Here is a 14345-nt window from a genome sequence, read left to right as displayed (position 1 = left end):
TATAGCCCCTTATTTTCGAATGCCTCCATGCTCTCATTTTATGAGAGAAGCTGCTTTTTTTTCCCCCCGCTTCCATACCCCTTTCCCTTCGGCACCCTTGTCTCTCTGGGTCTCTCTGTCTCTGTCAGTCTCTGGATTGTTGAATGTTAATTATTGATGCTGCCTAGATGGTGGGTTTTGCTATTATCACAAGTAAGAAGCCTGGTTTCTGATTGGACACTGGACATTCAAGCCTTCTCGGGCAGTCAAGCATCTAAAAATAAGCATCCAAACTCAAACAAAGAGATTGTGGATTTAACCTTTGAATCACTGGAAAATGGATTTTGCTGATGTACAGACAAGTCTGCAGCAACACACACACACCTCTCCAGTTGTGTTTTAATGTCCAATAAACAGTGGTGCAGTGTTAAAGTGCTACAGCAGTTGGCATGACCGGAACTGACTGTTCTTGTGACTGTCCTCAAATGCACACAAAGCTTTCACAAAACAACACGGCTTTATTTAGAAGTATTTGTACATGCAGTCCATGGCACAGTAGGTGTAGATTTTGGGTTTTAATTTCAGAAATATCAATGTTTTAGGCTTAATAAGAATATAGTCTGTGTAGCTATTAGTACAGTATCGTGTGTGTATGTGTATATATATATATATATATATATATATATATATATATATATATATATATATATATATATATATATATATATATATATATATATATATATATATATATATATATATGGACAGTGTGTGTACGAACCTACAAGACAGCTGGGATTGAGACTCGAGCACTCCCTGTCTATGGGCAATCACAGTGACACTAATCTTGGACTCCTCAACTGGCTGGAAGAGGGTGGATGGCGGTTTACACTGGGTGTGTGTGTTACTCTTCCTTGTGTTGTGCAACAGCATGAGCAGGTGCATCTTGAACAGCGAAACATTTTTGATGTCTTGGCCTGTTTGCGCTAGATTGCACAGCTGAACTTTGTTGTTTTATGTAGCACCATGGTCCTGGAGAAAGTTCTCATTTCACTATTTACTGCGTCAGCTACATATGGTCAAAATGACAATAAAAGCTTTTAAACTTGAATCGACTTGATGGATATGGCTTTGATTGAAACTAGTGATTGTTAGCTGATTGATACAGGGTGACTTTTTGTAACAACTGAATATATTTGTTGTGAGTAAATAGAAGACCTAGCTTCGATTTTAAAGGTATGTGAAACTGACGACACATCGTGCACTTTGGCTTATACAGAGATTCAGAGAGGATTACAGTTCCTGAACCTACAAAAATGCAATGTGAAGCATGATGTTTGTTTCTTTTTTTACTCTGAGCCTTTTGAATATTTGTAATTGATCCGTAGGGTTTAATATGGAGTTGGCTCACCCTTTGCAGCTATAACAGCTTCAACTCTTCTGGGAAGGTATTTCACAAGGTTTGGATTGTGTTTATGGGAATTTTTGACCGTTCCTCTAGAAGTGCATTTGTGAGGTCAGACGCTGATGTTGGACGAGAAGTCCTGGCTCACAGTCTCCGCTCTAATTCATCCCAAAAAATTTCCTATCAGGTTGAAGTAAGGACTTGCTTTGTGTGCTGGTGTGCCCTCATGTTGGAACAGGAAGGGGCCATCCCCAAACTGTTCCCACAATGTTGGGAGTATGAAATCATCCAAAATGTCTTGGAATGCTGAAACATTAAAAGGTCTTTTCACTGGAACTAAGGGGCCAAACCCAACCCTGAAAAACGACCCCACACCATAATTCTCCCTCCACCAACTTTACACTTGGCACAATGCAGTCAAGAAAGTACAGTCCTCCTGGCAACTGCCAAACCCAGAATCGTTTATCGGATTACCAGACAGAGAAGCCTGATTTGCCACTCCAGAGAAAACGTCTTCTTTGATCGAGAGTCCAGTGGTGGTGTGCTGTACAAAACGGCATCCAATGCTGTGCATTGCACCCACTGGAACCAATTCCATGAAGCTATCTATGCACTGTTTTAGAGCTTATCTGAAAGCCACACAAAGTTTGGAGGTCTGTAGCTATTGACTGTGCAAAAAGTTGCCGACTTATACACACTGTGCGCCTCAGCATACGCTGACCCCGCTCTGTGATTAACCACTGTGTGGCCTAATATTTGTGACTGAGTTGCTGTTGTTCCCAATTGCTTTCCCTTTGTTCTAATACCACCAAAAGTTGACCGTGAAATATTTAGCAGTGACGAAATTTCACAAATGGACTTATTGCACAGGTTCCAACCTATTATGGTACCATGCTTGAATTTGCTCCTGAGAGTGATCCATTCTTTCACAAATGTTTGTAGAAGTAGTCTGCTTGACTAGGTGCTTGATTTTATGCATCTCAAAATGTAGGGGCATCTCAAAACTTTTGCCAATATGGTGTATATAAGGGCCTTTTTACACCTGTATAAAGTTTGCAAACTAATTTTGCCGAGACACAGGTATATGAAAAACAGATTCAACGATTTATTCAGCCTACACGTAACTAACAGTGGTGTTGAGTTTTATTTATATGGTGCCATATGTGATACATGACCTGCGTGTCTTTTGACACGTGTAAGTTAAAGTGGGTGTAGCCAACATTTACAGTATGTCTGTCACACACACACACACACACACACCCCTCTTAAGCCTCTGCAGTTTTGGATATTATTAGACCAGCCTCTCTTTCTTAGTCACGTGAAGTGTGTCCGGTTTAGCCTGTCCTAAAACACACATGTATGCTCATACACCTCATCACAGTGGTGGTAAACGCTACATTTGAGATGTTTTAGGGAATTAAAATGAATGAAAAAAATTAATGTGCAGATCAGGCAACATTACAATATAAGATATTACACTAACATTAATGTTTTTATATTTCGTTATTTTCCCCCTTTCTCTAAATTACTGGCTGAAAGAGTAAAGTGTAATACAGACTCCTTTCCTTGTTACAATATTTGCTCATATAGTAAATCGTTATAGACGGGAAACATTTATGATCTCACTATCAACTGACACCCAGATGAGGATGGCTCTTCTTTGGAGTCTGGTTCTTCTTTAGGTTTCTCCCTCGAATGGTCTCAAGAAGTTTTTCCCAAACCACCGTCACCTCATGAAGGATAAATTTCTCATCTAAAAATTTATTTATTATAATAAAAAAATTAAAATTATATTTATTTATTTAAGAAATTTATATTGTATATAAATTAAACCGTGCAATAATAAAACAATTGAATTGGATGAATATATACTAGTAATGACCTGGGGGGCTCACAGCTTACATGGCTGTCATTACTAGTATTTATTCATTCAATTAAATTGTTTTATTATTGCACTGTTTAATTTATATACAGATTTTATTTATATATATATATATATATATATATATAGGTACATACACACAAAGAAGACGACATCGGTATCAGATGGAATAAAGGGAGCAGTTGGACAGGAGAGTTCGAGGTGAATGACATGATGATGATCCAGTGTCTCTCCCTCATGTGGTGGCAGGACGACATGTACTGAGCTGCCACCTTAACAGTCCTCCTTTTCCTTTAAAACATACAAGAGTTTGTCCAGATTCTCTTTTTCTCCTTTGCTCTCACTCTCCTGTCTTACAGTTAGATCATCTAGATGTTTGAAACATGTTAAAACTGTATGAGAGACTTGATAAAGCTGAATGCCTTTATATTATCAGATCTAGGTTTTAATATCTAGGGTTCAGGCTTTACTTGACTGGACCAGTATATGAATGTGCATATGTAACAACAAATTCCGACTCGTGTGAGATGTGAAGTGCTACAGTGCTTTAAAATACCATGCCATGTTTACACCACATAGTGCATACTCCAGAATTATTGATACCCTTTGGAAAAATGTGTAACATGTAAGAAGTAATATTTTATCGGTACACTGTTAAGGCTTTCTTATACTTGCCCTGGAGAGAATAAGCATCGCTTCGTGTAAAGCAACACCATTGTAGTGCTTGTGAAAACTCTTTTATACAGTCATGGGGAAAAGTAAGTACACCCTACTTCAATTTGGTGTCACCGATTTAGTAAGATGTAGAATTACCTTTAGCAACAACTTGAAGTGATTTTGTGTTGATTTTTTCTTATTTATTTTTTAAATGTATATCTTGTTGCCCTTTTTGTGTTTGTGTCTATGGGCTAAGTTTGAACCTCGCAGCAGAGATGACCAGGACTGGGGCTTAAATATCTTGAAACCAAAATGTCAGGGGTCTGTGTTGTACTTCAGGGAAACGAGACACACAACCTTCTTACCTAAGGTTTATTTTCTATGACCTTTTCCCCTTAATTTTATGAAGCGTGACATTAATTCTGGATGACACTATTATTAAAAAAAAAAAAAAGAATTTCCGAGAGCTGCAAACTACTCTTAATGCATTCTATTTTTACTGTAATTCATTCATAGAAGGAACTGGAACAAGCTCATTTAATGGTCTAAATCTGCACATCAGGGAAAATATACTCTGGTTATTTCAGGTATATTTTGCTGCAGAAAGTATTTTGAATGAGAGCATGTTGGCGGAGAGAGAGTGAGTGAATGAGCGCATGCTCGTAAGTTGGGGTAAGAGCGAGAGAGATCGGGAGATGGAGCGAGAGAGCAAGAGCGGGAGATGAAGCGAGAGAGAGTGGGAGCTAGAGAGAGAGAGCTAGAGAGAGAGAGAGAGAGAGAGAGCGAGCATGAGTGAGTGCAGTTCAATTCTTCTTGCGCTTCATTCAGAAAAAGAAAGGGGGCATTAGAACTGAAGCGTCCTCCGTTCACGCTAAACGTAGAGGAGGAGAGAGAAACCAACCTCGTAAGCCAGAAGGAAAAAGGTGAAGATTGGTCTCTTTCTGCAGGTGAGTGTATCAGTGAGGTTCTGCGGCGGCAGTTTTCTGATTGTTGCTTTGCACTTTGCTGTCAGTGTGTGCTTCAGGCTCATAATACCGTGGAATATTTGGAATCCCCTAGAATACCTCACTGACGACAGTCGTGTGTGTGTGTGTGTGTGTGTGTGTGTGTGTGTGTGTGTGTGTGTGTGTGTGTGTGTGTGTGTGTGTGTGTGTGTGTGTGTGTGTGTGTGTGTGTGTGTGTGTGTGTGTGTGTGTGTGTGTGTGTGTGTGTGTGTACGCGCATGCAGGGCCAAGGTAACTCGTAATGATGTGTTTTATACAGAATTGCATCTCTCTTAATCTTGATCTTTATGTTCGGTTCACCTGCTTCCTCGATGCATTGTTACATAGTGGAGTTTCTGCTTAACTCTTTGTGTGTGTGTGTGTGTGTGGGGGGGGGGGGGCACTCGTACCTACTCACCTCTACAGCTTTGTGTTCTTTGCCTCATTGCTTAGTTGTGTTATGGATATGTTAGTAGACTGTTGTGCACATGTTGTGGCCATTCCAATTTTGTGTGCATGTGGCATTGAGAGAGGTCCCTGTGTAGCCACCCACTTGTGTATAGAGAGAGAGTGTGTGGAGGAGGGATGGAGGCAGGGCCATTTTATGAGGTAATGAGGAATTCCCTTTTACTGCGTCCTTCCACACCACGCTCTGGTGGTGGAGGTGGAGAGTTGGTGGGAAACTTGCCCTGCTCCTGTCATCTACACGGTCACACACAGTTCAAGGAGCGTGTAACTGTGCGGGAGGTGAAGGTGGAGGATGGATTTATTAAGACCATTAAGAGGGAGGGGTGAAACAAACCTATAACATTTTTCAGAATTTGTTCAAAAGGATGCTTACCTTTACACCTACATACAGAAAAAAGTCCCCCGCCATTGTGTTCTTCTATTTCTTCATCTTTATTTCTCATTTGCTCTCTCTCTCTCTCTCTCTCTCTCTCTCTCCTCTTGCGCTCTGTAGCTCTCGGCCCCTGCAGAGCTCCCTCTGCTATCAACAGCCCTTTCTGCACCTCCACCAGTTACTAGTGCATACACACATACACGCACATGTGCGCACACACACACGGGTGGCTATTTTTGAACATTGCTTGTTGGACAAAGTCAGAGAAAGGATTAAGTAGAAATGGAGAGCAGGAGATGGAAATGGGGATGCAGAATAAAGAGAGAGAGTGAGAGAGATTGAGTGAGGACACACAGAGAAGCATCGCCTGAATAAAAAAATCCAGCACTATAAATAGCAGACAGTTCTCATGGCCTCAACACTGTGTGAGGTTTTCAACCCCCACCCAAACTCAGGCCTATTTTCTATCTTCCCCAGCAAGGAACATGTCAGGTCAATATCTTGTTTTCAGTGGTTGTGTTATAGTATCATTTTCTATGGTCTTTCCAGATCTAATACACTGTATTTAAAAATGCACAAGATCTATTTATTAGGGGGGAAAATGCCTGCAAGCGTGCTTTCACCTGAAAGCAGTGATTTATGCACTCATTGGAAGTTGTGTAATTGGTTTTTAAAGTCGTCGAGTTCACGATTCTCTCCCCGGAAATCTCAGCATCAGAGCCTGCGTGCATACATCAATCGCAGCCATTACAGAAACAAGGCTCCAGATGATGGCTGTGTCGAAACCCAGCAAATCGAGTAAAACCATTTCCCCCTCTCATTAGCTGATGTTTTTAAGGATGGCTTTTTCCCCCCTCTTGTTAAGCCATTTTAAGTGCAAATCTCTCATTCATACAAATGTCAAACAAGTAATTACGGAATGAGTTTAATATGAAGTGCTTTTGTAACCACAGACCTTCTCCTTCTGTTGCTGATTTATAGATAGATGGGTGAAAGTATTTTCCTTTGGTTGCCTAGTCTGCTGATAGTCCTGCAAAAATAAGACCTTGTTCAGAGTCTGTGTCAAGCAGCTCAAAATTAGCAACAGCGAAGCAGACAGACACCATCTTTTTAACCACTAACCACTCTTTGTGGTTGAAGGTGTTATTTTTATTAGATATTCTTGTTGACATCCTGTTTCAGATTTAGTCCTCTCTGTCTTGCAGTTCTAATAACCTGCACTCTTAAGGGAAGCCCCATCCTAGATTTTAGAGAACGCTTATGTAGATTTGTGGTTATTCAGCAACAAGAGCATTAGTGAGGTCAGGCTCTGATGTTTGACTTGTGTGCCGACAGCATTACGTTTCATCCTATAACTATTCAGCTGGGTTGAGGTCAGGGCTCTGTTCAGGCCACTCAAGTTCTTCGACTGCTGCCTTGGCAAAGCATGTCTTCACAGGAGCAGTGTCATGCTGAAACAGGTTTCAGTCATTTAGGCATATAAAGACATTCTAAACAATTGTGCATTTCTAACTTTGGCTTGGTAACAGTTTGGGGAAGAACCACATGTAGGTGGTGAAGGTCAGGTGACTGAAGGCATTTAGTCCAAAAATGTATGTTTTGAAAAAGGTATTTTAATAGAATACATGCATAAGACATTCATCTGATTGGCCACTGGGAATTGGTGATCCATTAAGTTAACAACTTTCACAAGCACACAATATAATTGTGCTGACCTCTTAGTTCCCCGGGAGCTCTTCGTTGCTTAATTGTACTATAAACTGTTGTAAAAAAGGACAATTTTTGCATTTACATTATTTACTGTACAGTAGGGCTGGGCGATAAATCGATTTTATCGATTAACTCCTATGTGTAGTTTACATCGATTTGTTTGAATGAAAATCGTTTTTTTCTTTAACATCCGCTGACGATCCCCTCTGGGCTCCCGTAGTTCCGATTGGGCTCAGCCCTCCCCCCGTGCGTTTGCCATAAGAGATACACAAACACATGGCAACGAGCAGGGAAGAACTCGTTCCCAAGAAAGGCACAGTGTCATCTGTCATATGGAATTGGTTCGGTTTTGCGGCGTCAGACGCAGAACAAACACCCCTCTGCAGTGTGTTTAAAATCTGTTGCTAGCAAAGGTAGCAGTACGACTAATTTACTGCGACACCTTAAACAGAGGCATGCCGTCGACTGTGAGAGATGTTATGCCCTGCGAAATGAAAAAGACTGCGGCAGCACAAACACACCGCCAAAAAACAACCTACAGTCTTAGAAACATTTACACACTGTATCCAAGATTGATAAGAAGGGGGCCCATTGGAAAGCGATCATGGATGCAGAGAATTCCTGTTATATGCATCAACAAACATTATGCTCTATGTTGTGTATTGCGATTTAAGTAAAGTTGGCCGCATATTCACAGATTTGAGATTCCAGTGTCAATAACTCCTGAGCTAAATGCTCTTATTACACAAATAACACCTCTTTTTTATCGTAGTAATGCAGAGAGGCAGCTACAACCCAATTTTCCTCAATATCAGCTTTCCTTCGCTTTGGACAAAATATATAATTCTCTATGTGCGAACAAGAGACAGATTCCAAGGGACCGTCTGCAAAGTGCAAAACCCGAAAAGCGAATACTTTAAAAACAGTCAATAACTTCACTGTAATACACTGTACTGTTTTTTTTTATATGAAAAATCATAAAAATGATACAAAATGACATTTCCCCAAATATGTGTTGTAGTATAACTATCAGGACATCAGTGGTGTGTGGGCTGAATTTGGTGACAGTACAGTGTATTACAATGAAAAAATTCGGGTTTTGCACATTGCAGACGGTTCCTTGGAATCTGTCTCAGGTGTATATATAAATAAAGAGGAAAAATCGATTAAAATGGTAAATCGATTTTTTTTTGTGTGTGAAAAAATTGGGGATTTTTATTTTAGGCCATATCGCCCAGCCCTACTGTACAGTGTCACCCAAATGAGGACGAGGTTCCCTTCTGAGTCTGGTTCCTCTCAAGGTTTCTTCCTCATATCATGTCAGTGAGTTTTTCTTTGCCGTCATAATTTCTGGCTTGTTCATTAGGGATAGATGTCAGAGATAATTAGAAACAAAAATGTGCTAAACAAATTAAGTGAATTAAAAAAAATTAATTTCACTAATACATCTCTCCTAACGACTGTTTAGTAAACCATTGTTCCTTTTTTGGAGTGTTTGTGCCCCCTTATTGAAATATCTGCTGAGGATATATATACAGCTTTTAAAGCTTTACATAGATGCGTAGCTAGTACTATGTTGTGTATTGTGATTTTATGATGCAGTCCTTCATGTTTGCTAGCAAACAGATGGCTGTGACGGCGCTATGACCTCACACTCAGAAGGCGTCAAAATGCAGATGACAAATAAGCCATGTGCGCAAATTCAGAGGTTTTTCACCCTCTTGCTAAGCAGCGATAATGATCGATGTGTGTTTCATCCCTCGTATGTAGTCACGCCTCTCTCCATGTGTACACTTTTTATTTTGCAGTTTATAAAACATTCATATGAGATCTATCAGGCTTTTTGTTTTAGTGCAAGCTACAGCTGAAGCTGCAGGAGAGCTGGATGAAAATAGCAGAGGAGTGAGGGATAGTTAACAATCGGAGAGAGAATAATAGAAGGGATTATTGGGGAAGGGTACAGTGTTTTGTGTAGTCCTATTTGGAGCAGTGTGCCACCTGAGCAGATGGCATGGCTCAGCGTGATACAGGCAGTATCAGCACTCACAGGTTACTTACGTCACAGAGAAGACTCCAACTCTGCAACGCTGAAGTGCTCATGAGCCACCCGTGTACAAACGAGAGACTAGAAGCCCAGGATTACATAAATAGTGAAGCGGTAAAACACCTTTAGTATGCAGTCTGCTGTTTGCAATCAGAAGAGAACCCGACTTCTACAGTAACCGAATACTTAGTATTTATTATTATCTTTTTGTTTAGGTCCGTGTAGTCTGAAGGATCCTTTTCACCTATAAATGAAAAGAGCTTTGGCTGGTGTTGCTGTGATTGACGGAGGAGTGAGACGGCAGACCCTCCTTCTCATCCAAAGATCACAGCCAGTGTTGCTCTTTTGGACTTGTGCCTGAGATTTAAACTCATGATCTCTAGAAGATAGAGTGAGCAGTTTTCTGTGCCACCCCCCAGGAGCCCAAATCATTCACTTTGTGTCAAATCAAATCAGAGCTTATGTCCCAACCCTGTAAACCAAATTCTGCAGGCCAATGTGAAGAGAAGGGTTTTCCGGACCGACCACAAGACACGACGAGAACTCATTTTTTTACTTTGCTTTTTCTAAATTTCGAACCTTTTTATGACATTTTATTTAACAGCATAGTTAGTATAATAAAACGACTTGTTTTTTGAGAGTCTGGAATTTGTCATGTAGGTTTGATGGATACTGTGCGTGATATCGCAAAACTCATTCAAATTTTTTTTCTCGAATATTTCGAATATTTATTGACCTTGTTTAACAGCACTTAGGATTTCATTCTAAGAAAATTGTGTCCATGGGTTTTCTTTTCTTTTTCCCCTGGGTAAGAAAACTTGACATTTAAGCAATAAGAGAGAATGCTGCATAATTACATGGATACAAAAAGAGGTTAAATTGGCCATTGTAACTGATACTTCCCAGATAACATTACCAAAGAGAGAGTTTGTGACTATTTTAATCTTTCTAGGTCCCTGTTGTTTGCTTCGATATGCTGATGAACTGTTGGAGTTTAACATATGCCTCTAAATTCTGTCTGCTTAGATTAAATATCTGTTAACTCGTATCCATAGATTGTTTAAAACTGCTGTAGAGCTTTATTGATATGATTGCCAACTTCTCAAAATTAGTGCTTGCAAAGCATCGAATGCCAAACGCTAAGCTCTCAAACAAGAGTTTAGTTTAGAAGAGTGAAGTTTAAAGAATTCTGTCGTACTGAAGAAACTTCACAGGGAATTTTTCAGTGAAAGACATGATCATGATGTGCAGTTTGCATGATTTCCACAGTAGCCAGTTTGATGTCAAGAGGTATTTGAGTTTGTACTGCCTGTAAAATATAAATGCGGCTGTCTATATAGGTATTGTGTTGCTTAGATTTACCCATTAGCCATCTAAATTCCTCTGTCAAGTTGGAAACGATCACTTTTCTAAAGTTATAATAATTTACCTGCGTGTATTTCTAACTAGGGAGTATAACACAAATAAGATTGCTGTTCTATTCAGTATCAGATCGGCTGTGATTCGGCTGCAGGTAATCAGCATTTCCTGACTTGCTCCTCCAGATCACCCTGAAGTGGCTCAATAATATTCAGATCTGCTGACTGTGCAGGCCATGGGAGATGTTCAACTACACTTCAGTCTTCATCAACCCACTCGGTCACCAGTCTTGCTGTGTGTATTGGTGCATTATCACACAGCACCAACTTCATTCAGGGTAAATAATGTTTGAACCATTGTGTGCACATGCTCCATGTCCTAATGCTTTGGTAGTCTTTGGTAGTCTAGCAGAAGAAGTGGGCCAGGAGAATGCCATAATGTTGAAGCTCTTTCTGTCAGTGCTCCACACCCACGTTTCACTCTGAACATGCTACAGTTTGGGTCTTGAACTTCTTTGGGGCTTCTCCACACTGTAACTCTGTAAGATAGTGAAGGTGGACTCCGCATAGAACAAAACATGTTTCACATTGTTAACATTGTCCACTTCCACCATTGGAACTGACATTTGGCATTGATACAGTATGAGTGACCGAAGGTTCGGCTTTAGCAGCCCAACTATGAATCTTGACCCTGTGGAGCTCCTAACAAACAGTTTTGATGGGAATTGGAGAGACCTAGATGTTTCTGGATGTTCTTTGAATGCAGTCTGGCTTCGTACCTGGACATCCCTTTCATCAACAGTTACTCCTGTTGGATGTGGTTCATCCGTCATGGTTGTATGCAGACATTAACCTGTATACTGTGGCTCTCAAACACTTGATGTCCTGGTCCCAGATGCACCAACAATTCCTATTTTGAACTCCTATTATATTGTTAGGACAATATTTTGTGTACAGCTGTGCTGTTATTCTGCTAATTCAACCATCACACACTGCTCTTACTTGATGTGAAATCGGTGAAGATTTTTTTTAGGCGTGAAACCTCTAACACCACATTGGCCTGTGTTTTAGTTTAAACCTACGTACAAAAGAAGCCACAGCAGGAAAGAGTGCTGCATCTTGCTAAAATTGTAAGTTTATGTAGTGAACACAGAAAGCAGCTCTTCAAACACTGCTAGTCCAATGAAATTAGTGGAACAGGACTAACTGTTTTATAAGTGTCCTCATGGGCAGCTTTTTGGGTTCAGTCATGTTTTTGCTACCACCAATGATTAATAGTAGAATTGAATAATTGTTCCATTATTAGTTTCATTAATCAAGGAAAGTATATTTGGTAGTTTGTAAATAACAAATATATTAGAATGTTTATATATTAAATATTTATAGTAAATAATATAATTGTAGTAATATTCAATGTTTTATTTAGTATAGGTACTTCATGCTTAGGATGAGTGAGATTATACCTCAGCAGCATTTGGAGACACAGAGCTCTCTCAACGCACACTGATTTAATATGCACACCTATAAAGCCAGCTATGGACTACCAATGTAAACCAGTGTGAGAACCCTAACAAATGAACAGTGTCCTGTAAATACACTGACAAACGGTGTTGATTTGCATTCAGCCATTGCATCTCTTGTAGTTATCGAAGAGCCAAGTTAATTTGTCAAATTGTGATTGAGAACTTTCTTATAGTTTGTTATTGTTTTTAATGCTCAGTTCACAGAATGCTTACACTCTTCTTTTGTTACTTAGTTAGTCAGTCGATTTTGATGTCTTTATACTTGACATTATACTTCTTTTGTAGGAATTATCACTAATGCAACATTATTACAGTTTATACTGATGCAAGAATTTGCTTCTGTTGCCGTGAGGAATTTAGTGTTAGCGCTTCAGTGCCAAAAGCCGTTTTAGGAGTTAGTGGTGTTCGAGAAATTGCTGGTTCATATTGCCCATCAAATGCTCTGGTTTACTACATCGTGCATTAGTCGAATCCGTGGACATTCTGTAACTCGTAAGACATGCAAGTAATTTGAAGGGCGTGTTGGTCTAACCGTCCCATCTGTCAATTTGGACTTCTTTAAAGTCCACAAACAGAGTGCCTTGATACATACTGCAGTACTACTGCACTAAACTGTACAATGCAAAATGCACAGTGATGAGAATACTTGTTCATGCGGGAGTATTCAAGGGTAGATTAAATTGTCAGAGTTTGATTTAATATTCGCATGCTCTGCTAGTCAGCTCTGTGTCCAGGCGTGTGGAATATTTGAAGGTAAAATCTCCTGGCACAGAGACATCTTGGCCAGTGTGAACTGACAATCTAAAGCCCTATCAGCCCCAGGTAGGTGGAGGTAGGTTTTGAAAGCACAACTCTGAAACTTGGATGACTTGTGAGTGCCCCACAACTACTCATGAACTATGGATCAGAACCATACAGTGCACAGTACAGTTCACCTGGGTTAAAATCGGGGTTCTGTTCAGTCTACTTAGGTTCTTCTACTTCATCCTTAGCTAAATCATGCCTTTACAGACCTTGCTTTGTGCGCGTGGCCACGGCCACGCTTTAACAGGTTTGGGTCCAGAGAAGGGAAATTGTAACGCTACAGCAGACAAAGACATTCTAGACAATTGTATGCTTCAAACTTTGTGCCAACAGTTTGAGGAAGACCCACATGTTGATGTGAAGATCCTGCAGTGTCTACATACTTTTGGTCATATAGTTTCTTTGTCTCAAAAACTAGAAAAACTAATGGATCAGCACACATACACTTAATCTGGGTTAAATCAGTGTCAATTTGGAGCTATCTACTAAGTAGTGGAGAAAGATCATATTTAGGGCTACAGAGAGCTAGGTGACTGACATTTGTATGAGTCACACCAGTGAATGGTTAGCCATATTTATTTTTTCTTCCATACTAATACCCACCTTTTTTTTTTTTTTTTTTTGATAATATGCCGATCTAATCAAAATGCCTCACACAAACACTGCCAGTACTACTTTCACCAAAGTGTGCCATGCCATATCGGGTTTGAATGTTGTCTATCATTTTTCTAGACATCACTAGACATTTTTCCGTCATCTAAATTGCAATGGAAGTGTATTCTGTGAATATTTGTACAAATACACATGCTGCAGATTTATATCTCCTCTTAATTTGTGCTTGATGGATTTGCAAAGGTGTAAGATAACGTGCTCATGGTCGTTATGGCTAGGTGTTTTGCATCAGTTTGCAGTCATGCATATGTAGAACTTAGGCAGAATCTGAGACTTTTTGCTAATAGGGACCACACCCGCTTACTGTTGTTCACATACAACACAAACACAAAATAGCCATAACAGTCCACATGTCTCCAGCTCACCAAAACCTGGTAGCCGGATACCGTATGCCGTAGACACACACTTAACAAGACCACAAAAACGACATTTGAAATACAAATTGAGCTGCTGTTTGCTATCATGTTTGGCTAATACAATTTGTCTT

General features: G+C 39.9%; 1 protein-coding gene across 14 annotated transcripts in view; it reads left to right on the top strand.

Moving 5' to 3' along the window:
* Nucleotides 1–14345, top strand: part of LOC113642963 (R3H domain-containing protein 2) — a 50268-nt gene that overhangs the window by 4616 nt on the left and 31307 nt on the right. For 2 of the 14 annotated variants that reach the window (XM_047813693.1, XM_047813691.1), the window contains exon 2: nt 11046–11197. The exons of 11 other annotated variants lie outside the window; for them this stretch is intronic. The gene's annotated coding sequence lies outside the window, so the exon portion shown is untranslated. Of the gene's footprint in view, nt 1–4720; nt 4871–11045; nt 11198–14345 lie in introns of those variants that run through there. One more of the 14 variants, XM_047813692.1, reaches the window with a different exon arrangement.

The sequence above is a fragment of the Tachysurus fulvidraco genome, chromosome 5, assembly GCF_022655615.1.
Source record: "Tachysurus fulvidraco isolate hzauxx_2018 chromosome 5, HZAU_PFXX_2.0, whole genome shotgun sequence".
Taxonomy (NCBI): Eukaryota; Metazoa; Chordata; class Actinopteri; order Siluriformes; family Bagridae; genus Tachysurus; species Tachysurus fulvidraco.
The sequence above is the reverse complement of the archived record's forward strand: the minus strand, read 5'-3'. Positions and strand labels throughout refer to the sequence as shown.